This window comes from Taudactylus pleione, unplaced genomic scaffold (genome assembly GCF_031769625.1).
Source record: "Taudactylus pleione unplaced genomic scaffold, aTauple2 ptg000041l, whole genome shotgun sequence".
In the NCBI taxonomy this organism is placed as follows: domain Eukaryota; kingdom Metazoa; phylum Chordata; class Amphibia; order Anura; family Myobatrachidae; genus Taudactylus; species Taudactylus pleione.
The window spans coordinates 24,956,580-24,967,287 of NW_028284443.1; positions in this window are offsets into that span (position 1 = coordinate 24,956,580).

The window sequence follows — 10,708 nt, forward strand, 5'->3', positions numbered from 1 at the left end:
TTAGCCCCGCGTCCGCTGCAGTCCTCTCGGCCGCTCCTCCACACTATGGCAGAGACGTCATGACGTCTCTGCCATAGTGCTCTGCATGAGCCAGAAGCTGGAGCTCACGGGTCGCCTGCCCCTAGAAACGGCCCTGGCTGTGTGTACAAAAAAAAAGTTTAAAAAAGTTTAAAAAAATCTTTCAAGAAAGTTAAAAGTTTAAAGAGAGAAAAAAAAAAAAATTTTTTTAGTGCTGTGAATACAAGCACCATGACTCAATTGAGCAATAGCCCTCTGTGTGCATAAGCACCGTGACTCCATGGGCAATAGCGCTCTGTGTGTATAAGCACCGTGACTCCTTGGGCAATAGCCCTCTGTGTGTATAAGCACCGTGACTCCTTGGGCAATAGCCCTCTGTGTGTATAAGCACCGTCACTCCTTGGGCAATAGCCCTCTGTGTGTCCAAAACACACAAGTACTGTGACTCAGTAGTGAGTGGCAGTGAGTGGCAATGTTTCATAGATGTGCTTTAAAAAAGCGGTGTCTGTCGCTTAGTAACCAGCCAGCTCACTGCAGCCTTTGGCCAATAATGATGAAAACAATATTATGAGCTGTGAGGTGGTCTAAATTGAATGTAAATGACTGAAAATTAATGTTATTGGGGTTAATAATACTCTAGGAACAAAAAAAGCACAAATTATGTGATTTTAGCTTTTTAATAAATTTTTGCAAAAAAATCCAAATCCAAAACCAGTCACGGCAGGTTTGGCAAATCCAAATCCAAAGCTGGACGACGAATCAGAACCAAATCCAAATCCAGCAAAAATGGTGCGGCACACATACCTATTATTATTATTATTATTATTATTATTATTATTATTATTATTCCAGGTCTCCTGATATTTTTTAAAATACCTTTCAAATAACACTGTGAGGTCATGCCTGGGAACACCTCATTACTTAAAATAGCAAAGCAGTGACTTTTTTTAATCTTATACCTTATAATTGACGTGTAGGATTTTACCTCAGATGTGTCACTTTTAAATCTATTGAAGCACAGAATGAGGAGAGAAGAAGGGAGGGGATGAAAGAGGAAAGGGGAGTTTACAGAGGACAATAAGAAAAGGAGAGGAGACAGGTATGACAGAAACCAATAAGAAAGGAGTGGACAGGGGCAAAGAGCCGATCACAGAGTAGAGGTGAGGGAATTAAAGAGGTGAGAAGTGAATGTAATCACTGTGACAGGTAAGGGGAGGTGACAGAAGATGATCACAGAGGAGGGAGAGCCGGAAGGGAGGCAATCTGGGCAGCTTGAGGGAGCATGAAATGTACAAACAAATCTCAGATCCGTAACTTATTTAGAATATAGAACAAACAAACCGAGATAAAGGGGCTATGGGGCAGTATGTGTGTGAGGCTATGAGGGCAGCATGTGTGTGTGAGGCTATGAGGGTATCTTGTGTGTGTGAGGCTATGGGGGCATCTTGTGTGTGTGAGGCTATGGGTGCAAATTAAATTCTTGCCCTGGGCTTCACTTGGTCTAGAACTCGCCCTGCTGACTACATAGGATGTGCTTAGTTATGTTAGCCCAGTGCATAATGAGAGGTGGAGTTGAGATAGGAGTTACATTATGCTACAGATATAATTGTGAGATCCCTGTGGGTTATGAAGATTATGCATTGGTACTAATAATGGTGTCTGTGTTGTTACATTTCTGGTATACTGTGAACAAAATAGAGTTTTTGTGAATCAAAATTATTGCACTGGCTGATTACTGATTAACACCCCCCCCCCCATTAAAAAAAAAGTTGTGGGTGCGGGGTTCAGGTCCCAGCAAGTCTATCCCAGCATGCCAGCACTTGGAGAGCCACAAGGGGCACAGCCTTTAAGCTCTTATACATGGCCGCCGCCTCCCCAGGGCTTCCCACATCTACACCTGGGGGGTGGTGGCCTTTAAGCTCTTTTACATGACCGTTGCCTCCCCAGGGCTTCCGGTGTCTTCTTTCTTCAGAAGCTCTTGCACGCTCCTTCCACGCTGGTGGACTGCCAGTCGCTGCCTTGCACTGGCTTATATAAGCCAGCCAGAGGGGGCTGGACGATGACATGGCAAGCCGTGATTGGCACAAAGTGGACATCTTAAATTTAAAAAATGACGCTGAGGCACCATTTTTGAAATTGGAACCACTGCCGAACTCTGCAGATTGGTGGTAGGGACTGGATCCTCTTGGATCCAGGCCTTCCACCATCCCAGCTATCTCCACCGGGTCCCACCGCCACTAACGCCCACACCACCGCCATGTCCCCTCTGCATATGCCCGCTACCCTCCCAGTGATGACAGCAGATCCAATGATGGATCCCCTGTCCAGTCACATCTTCCTGACTGACAGGGATGTGCTTTCATGTGGGCTGAAGGCAGGGCCCTATCAATAAGGCACTTGTATAGGTGCCACCTTGCCCTATTTTGTCAATGGGCTTTTACAACCCCGTCCCCCACTTCAACTGCTTTCTATTGTTAGCAGAAGGCAATTCTCTCACTGCCTCCCAACTGATTTTTACTGTAGAAATTATTAGAATAATGCAAAACAGATATTTATGACACAGAATCTGTGTTATAAATATCTTCTTTGTATTATTTTAATCATTATGACAGATGAAGCTCTGCCTCCCCTGCCTGCCTTGACTGCACGGCCCTGCTCTTTAGTGCATGTTTCAGGGTCTCTGTACTATAGCTGAATGAATGTATTTGTTACCAAATAAATCTTTTCCATCATAAGAAGAAATTGGTGCTTGTAACTTGTTAAAAGACACTAATAAAATGAAGAAATGGGGTTTGAAAATATAACAATAATTATAATATATTTATGATACATTTTTTAAGTATATAGGCCTTTTTCATTATACACTTTCAGAGTAATAGACTCACATTGAACATAAGGAAAATTTGTTATTCAAGTACTTCATGGTCCATAGCAAGAGGGTATTTCACATTTCACTTTGGTGCTCTGAACTTCCTTTGGGATCAGATTGTTTTTGCCATTTGAATTTTTATGGTGTGATTCCTCAAAATGTTTGAAAATTAAGCATAAAACATGTCCTGGCTTTAACAACCTCCTGAAAGCAAAGGGATTATGATGAAGGTCTGTTCTGTGAATTATAACCTTGCTCTTCAGATGTTGGACTTTGGCATATAACAGCTGTGATTTATTAAGATGATAGGTTGCAGAAATTAATTTTTCAGTGCTTTGAAAAAAAGAGACCTCATCTATGATAACAATTTATCTCTTTTTACTAACGAAAATGTTATTACATCCCCCCCCAAAATGTAGATAAGCACACATCTACATTTCTGAATATTTTTAAAATGTACATTTGACTGCACTTATTATAGCAAATGCTTCCTCACAGAAAGTAAATGACATGTTACAGTCTAAACAGGGATTAAAGGGCTTTTATCTGTTTTGTAGTCCTGAGGTACAGATAAATGGCATGAATTGTGAGAAAGTGCAGCAAATCCAAACATTTTATGGCTAGAGAGACAGATCCAAATAGAATCTCTCCATATGCTCAGGAATCCGCAGAGACTCATTATAATCCCTGGACCTTTTGTGTACAATGTTTTCCTGTCCAGACACTGCTGTCCTCCATCTGCCTTTATCTCTGTGCAAAATAATATACACTTGTTTGTACAGTGACCTACTGTATGCAAGTCCTTTTCTTTCATATATCTTCCCAATCATGTCAGGTTATATTATCATCTCAAGTGGGTTATTACAAGCAGCGCCGGCCCGAGCCTAATATTTTTGGTAAGCGAAAAAACATTTTAGCGCCCCTTGGTGGGCTTTGTACTCGCCCAAGGTGCGTGCACCCGACAAAGGAAAGGGGTGTGGCCTCATGGGAAAAGCCATAATCACAAGCACCGCCCCATAATTCCAATCATGCTGGGTACATGCCCAGTGCTCTTGGTGCTACTGAGCATGCTCCCAGTCCCTTTCTCCAGTAAATAGATGCCGCATGCATGCGCATGGCATCTATTCACCATTTGCCCACCCCCATCTGGGACACTTTCTCGCTAAAATCAGGATGGTTGGGAGAAGGGATGAGTGGGTTCAGTTCTCAGAGAACCGAACCCACCCAAATTTCGGTGATCCGGGGTGATCCGAGCCAAGCTCGGATCTTTCACCTGAGGCAAAACCTTGTGATCCCGCTGTCGGGCCGCAAGGATTTGCACTGAGCGGGTTTAACGCTGATTGGCTGAGAGAGCCGTCTGTCACGGCTCTCAGCCAATCAGCGTTAAGTCCATTTAATATGCACACAGGAAGCAAAAAAAGATGGCACCCGCCATCCCCCGCTACCTGACGCCGCCGGCACCCCCACTGGCAGCATCCCCCGCTGCCGACACCACCGGCACCCCTGCACTGCTGCCCCAGGTGCTGAGGACACCGTCAGTGACCCCCACACTACCGATACTGCCGGCACTCCCACACTGAGGACACCACCAGCACCCCTGCACTGCCGACACTGTCAGCACACATGCACTGAGGACAACGCTGGCACCACCGCTCTGCTGACACCGCTGGCACCCTGCATAGAGAACACCCCTGCACTGCTGACACAGTCAGCAAACCTGCACTAAAGACACCACTGGCACTGCTGACATCGCCTGTACCCTTCCCTGAGGATACTGCTAGCACCGCAGCACAGCCATTCCATGTCCTGAGGACACCATCAGCAACCCTGAACTGCCGACACAGCTAGCAAACCTGCACTAAAGACACCACTGGCACTGTTGACATCGCCAGTACCCTTCACTGAGGACATTGCCAGCACCGCAGTACTGCCATTCCATGTACTGAGGACACCGTCAGCAACCCCTGCACTGTCGACACAGACGGCAAACCTGCACTGAAGACACCGCTGGCACCCCCGCTCTGCTGACACCACCGATACCCTGCACTGAGGACACTGCCAGCACTGCAGCACTGCCATTCCATGTACTGAGGACACTGTCAGCAACTCCGCTCTGCCGACACTGCTGTCACAGTAAGTGCACTATTGGTGTATCCAACCCACACTGTATAACACACAGTATCTGTGTTGGAAATTGGAAGCTGAACTGCCACATGTTAGTGCCGTCCACTGTGTCACTTAGCTTAGTCAGCCAGCTAGCTAGATGCAACCTTTTGGCCTTAACTAGATGAAAAAAATTATATTGTGAGGTGGTCAAAATTGATTGGAAATGACTGGAAATAAATGTTATTGAGATTAATAATACTGTATGAACAAAAACAGGCTCATTTTATGTGATTTTAGCTGTTTTTATGATATTTTAAGAAAATATCCAGATCCAAAACCAAAACTGAAAAACAAAACACCAAGGAAAAAAATCCAAAACCAGATTCAGATACAAAACCAGAGAGATCCAGTTCCAAAACCAAAACCAAAACACCTGGTGAATACCTCTTCTGTCTTCACCTCCCCCTGCTGCATTCATTAATATGCTGACTGCAATGTCTCTATCAGGTTGCGGCCTAGGATCGGCCATTACTCACCTGTGCGCCAGCTTCACCCGATCTGCCGTGTGTTCAGACGTCGGGTGCAGCGGAGGGTACGTGCTGAGTATTCTGCCTAGTGCCATGTGAACTGCCTTGGACTGCTCCGTGCCTGGTTTCTGAGGTTGCCGTCATGGACGCGGCCATGACAGTTTGCATCACCTGACGACTCCATACCCAAAGGTAGCATGACGGTGGTCAGCTGACGCTGTCCACCAATGATCTGCTACTGCAGGGAACAAAGCCAGACTGTGGACCACAGAAAGTTGCCTGAGCAATGTTGTTGTTTACTTGTGTTACTGAAGATCTCGTTCCAGGTCCTTCCTTGTGTTCTCCCTGTGCCTACCAGTGTTACCTCGTTGTGCAGAAGTACGTCCAGTTCATCTCACCTGTCTGCAGATCCTTTGCCACCTCGTTGAGCAGAAGTGCGTCCAGTACATCTCGCCTGTCTGCGGATCCTCTGCCACCTCGTTGTGCAGAAGTGCGCTCCAAACATCTCGTCTGTCTGCGAACCATTGGTCAATTCATTGAGCAGAAGTGCATCCTCGAAATTTCACCCGTGTTCAGAGAAATTGTCAGTTCTGCTGTGATTACAGCATCCAACCACAGTACCACTGTCGCTACAGTTTACAGCCTCAGCTCTAGTTTCATTACAGTATCCAGCCACAGTACCGCTGTTTCCACAGCGTCCAGTCTCAGTACCACTGTCACTACAGTGTCCAGTTTCGTACTGCTGTCACTAAAGCATCCAGCCTCAATACCGCTATTACCACAGCGTCCAGTCTCAGTACCGCTGTCACTACAGCATCCAGCCTCAGTATCACTGCCACTACAGCATCCAATCCTCAGTGCCATTGTGCTTCTTAGATCCTCCGGTGTATATATTGGAAGCTATACAGAGGTAAAGCATATTTCTGGAAGAAACATCCACTTCGGCCACTGTAGCAGGATTCTCTGTTCTCGTGAGTACCAGTCACATGACCAAAGGACCAGGACCTGCCAGCTGGGTTCAGCTAAACCCATATCCCGCTTGGAGGGGTCACTGGGAGAACACCTCCCGGCTGGTTAGACTCCGCACCTTTGGTCAGATCTCGCCAACGACTGGTACTCGTGGATGAGGAGAGCTTGTGTGCAGGCCCCATGTCTCCGACTTCCCCTATGCCCTGAACCTTAGCTTGCATCCCTCAGCAGGGGATTCCATACAGCTGTTCGTGACAGTCTCCAGTGGTCTATCCATCTTCCTCCCCCTGTCTCTTTCTATCTCCCTCTGGGCCTGATTCAGAGCCGGACGCTCTAACCAGAGCGCTCGCTCTGAATCAGGGCCCTCCTCCCTCAACTTGGAGCGGCCTCATGGACGCTCGCATAGCTGTGGGTTACCACCCACAGCTATAGCGAGCGTCCATGATGATGGTCGCGATGGTCAAGACCATCGCGACCATCGGGCTTGCGACGAGACCCTGCGGTAGGGTCTCAGTGACCGCAAGCCCTGGAGTGATTTTGGCTCTATCAGAGCCAAAATCACTCCCACTGACATCACTACTGATGTCAGTGGGGCCGGACTCAGACGGTAGGCCTTCCCATGGGAACGCCTCCGTATGGCAGCCACGCCCCCAGCACGCCCACCAAAGGGGGCGTGCTGTCACTCACCATCGACAGCACGTCCCCTTTGGTGCGAGACCCATAACGACGGCTTGGCCGTCGTTATTCGGGTCTCGCGCATGTGCACGACGGAGCTCCCTCCGTAGTGCGCATGCGCAATTCGGCACCATCGACCCGCTTGTGAGTGTCCTGCACTCGCGAGTGGGTCTGAATGACCCCCTCTGTCTCCTCTTGCTTTCCATTCTGTTCTATTGTATTTGCTCTAGAATTGGTCCCCTTCCATTACTACCCAAACTCTGCTCTCACTTCACAACTCCTTTTCCAAAAATTCTCAGCACTGCTCACCTCTCCAAAAAATGCCCCAATAGTGCAAATACCTTCGAAAACTGACACTTCACCCCTCCAAAAACTACCCCAATAGTGCTCATCCCTCTCGCCCCTCTGAAAACTGCCCTGACATTGCTCACCCTCAAAAAACTACCCTACCATTGCTCCCCTTTCAAATAATGCCACAACTCTGCCGACTCAAAATACAACTCTAATGCTGCTCCTTCCTCCAAATACTGCCCCAACGCTGCTTCTCTGCTCTTCCCTCCAAATACTACCCCAACAGTGCTCCTCCCTCCAAATACTGCCTCAACGTTACTCTCACTCCACATTCTGCCCTAACACAGACTACCCCTAATAATATTGCCCCAACATACTGTAAGTCCAGATTGCAGCCCCTATCATTAGTGCCAGCAGTCCCCCTACATAATCTGGGTCTTTTAGCTGTATCCACTGATGGTAGCCCTGTGTTCTGTACTCGCCCTGCACTTTTTTTTCCACATCATCTTGCCCCAATAAGCTGGGTTACTTTGATACTGGTGAGGGGAGAAGCTTGTTCCAGGTGCCAGAGGATCGCCAGGTGGGGTCAAGGAGCTGCCTCTGGGGCAGCTGTTGCTTCACATCTGGTGCATTCATGTAGATGATATGATGTGCAAAGGCTTCTGGGAGTTGTAGTTGTCCTGTATCATGGGAAGCTGTGTAAACACTAGGTGCAGAAGGGTTTTGTGACTGGTTAGCGGCCTGTGTGTTACTATAATACAGAATCCTGAACCCTGCATGTTTTATTCTATTCATAGTCTCTGTAGTTTATTTGGCCCTGTCTACGTAGGCCACTTTCAGAAATTTTTCCAGGGCCACTTTAAGTTCCCAATCCGCCCCTGGCAACGTTCTTGTGCCTGACATTTACTTTTGCATCAATGATATGAAAATAAAGTGCAACACACAGCATGCACTAAATGGAATGTCTGCAACTGCATTTAAATGCAAGAGATGGGGCGCCCTATGTTTACATAGATGACTTTCATGAGAGCAATAAATTTCCTAAAAGCTTAGCTGTCATCTCAGTAATGTCCTTTCACAAGGCAAAGTGCATTCACCTTGGTTGCCAAGATACTGGTTGGATTTTAAAATGTAAAGTTCACAGAGTTCTTACAGCCTCATATTAAGAAGACACCGAAGTGGAAAGAGGAATAATAAAATTTAATGTCAATTCATACTTGGAGCCTGATTTATCAACCTTGGCAAAGCAAAGCCTGAGCAAAGCTCATTTGGGACTCAATTATTTCTAGTAGAAGTTGTGTGAAAAATAACATTCAACAGCGATCATGTACAACCAAAAGAAAAAGTGTGTCTTAGTGTACATCAACTATGAAGCAATTATCATTAACATTTCTTGCACAATGTGATATCTGAATAAAAACATTGTATGTTGGAGTGGGAAAAAAGAGATGTGGAGTGGACTGGACTAGCTATTTATGTGAGTATAAACCTATATGCTACTTTAATACATGGTTTTGGAGAAAAACTGAGCTACTTAAGGTAAATGTGGAAAATCAGATAAAGATGAAGTTACTAGAGTGATCTACAGACCTCCAGGACAGGGACAGGAACTGTGTAGAACAGTGTTGGCTAACCTTGACACTCCAGCTGTTATGGAACTACATAACCCAGCATGCACTGCTACAGTTTTGCTATTAGGGCATGCTAAAACTGTGGCAGGGCATGCTGGGATATATAGTTCCACAACAGCTGGAGTGTCAAGGTTAGCCAACACTGGTGTAGAAGGAAATACATTACATTCAAAGACCAAGTAGTTAGCAATACAGATTATTGTACTTCATGTGTATGGAATGAGTCTTTGTGAAAGTCCCACCAGAAGTGGGGAAAATAGTTGCAAAGAATCAATATTAAACTTAATACAGGTTTGTTATGATATGTTGACACTTAGGGGTAGATTTACTAAAGTGCGGGTTTACACAATTGGAAATATTGCCAATAGCAACCAGTCAGCTTTTACTTATCATTTATTTAGCACCTTCTAGAAAATAATAGCTACAATCTGCAGTCCACTTTTGTAAACCCTCACTTTAGTAACTATACCCCTTACACTGTCAGCAGTCAAAGCGGTAAAGCATCATGTTTAAAGTTACAATGCTGACATTTTGACTACCGACTAATTAACTATATCCCTTAATATATATATATATATATATATATATATATACACACATATTTTCTTTTAGATGGTTCAATGAACACAAAATTTGTTAAAGGCGCAAAATTATTAAAAATATTGTATAAAATTACCTTCATGCTTTGTGTATAAGGTGTATATGTGTCACTAGCCGCCACAGCATCTTGTTGGACAATGGTGCTCCTGGCCAGAGCCGTAACTAGACTTTTTGCTGCCCTGTGCCAGAAAGAGCATTGGCGCCCCCCCTATCTTTTAAATAGGGAAATAACAACCCAAAAAGGGGACGTGGCCTCATGGGGAAGGGCCAGGGAAGAGATAGGGGAGGCCAGGAGATGCTGGGGAAAAATAAGAGGAAGCTACAAGTGACAATGATAATAAACAGAAAATGGACAGGCCCAAATAGTGCCCCCTGCCCTGCGGTGCCCTGTGCCATGGCACAGGTCGCACTATCCTAGTAACGGCCCTGCTCGTGACAGTTCCCTTAGGCCGATTGCTGGGAGACGGAGACGCCACACTGTCAACCTATGATATTCTCTCTCTGGTCCTATGTCATCTCTGCCGGGACTGAATTGGTTTTTCTTTCTGTATTCTTTCCTGCTGATGCGTTGCTCGGATGCTGGTGATAGCGTCTCGTGCTGTGTTGCTTCCAGCTTCTCCAGTTCCAAGTCTGCCTAGTCCTGTGCCACATAACATCTCAGCGGCACAGTCTGCACTACAGCATCTGAGGTTGAAGTCTGTCATTACTGCTTTCTCCGCTGTAGAGTGCTTCCAGTACCCTGATATTATACCACCATCCGGCGGCATCTGCCGTACAACAGCGTCTGAGGGTCTCAGCCAACATCACGTACCTCTGCCATTTGGGGAATCAGTTTCCTGTTGCTATGTTACCAGCCGGCATTCATCATGCAGCAGCATCAGAGTGGACTTTGTTTCCAGAACAACTATTTCCGCTGCTTGCGTCTCCACCCATCACAGTTACCGCACTACCATCCGGCGGCATTAACCGCACAGCAGCATCTGAGTGGACTCAGTTGAGACAATCTCTGCTGCTTTTCGACT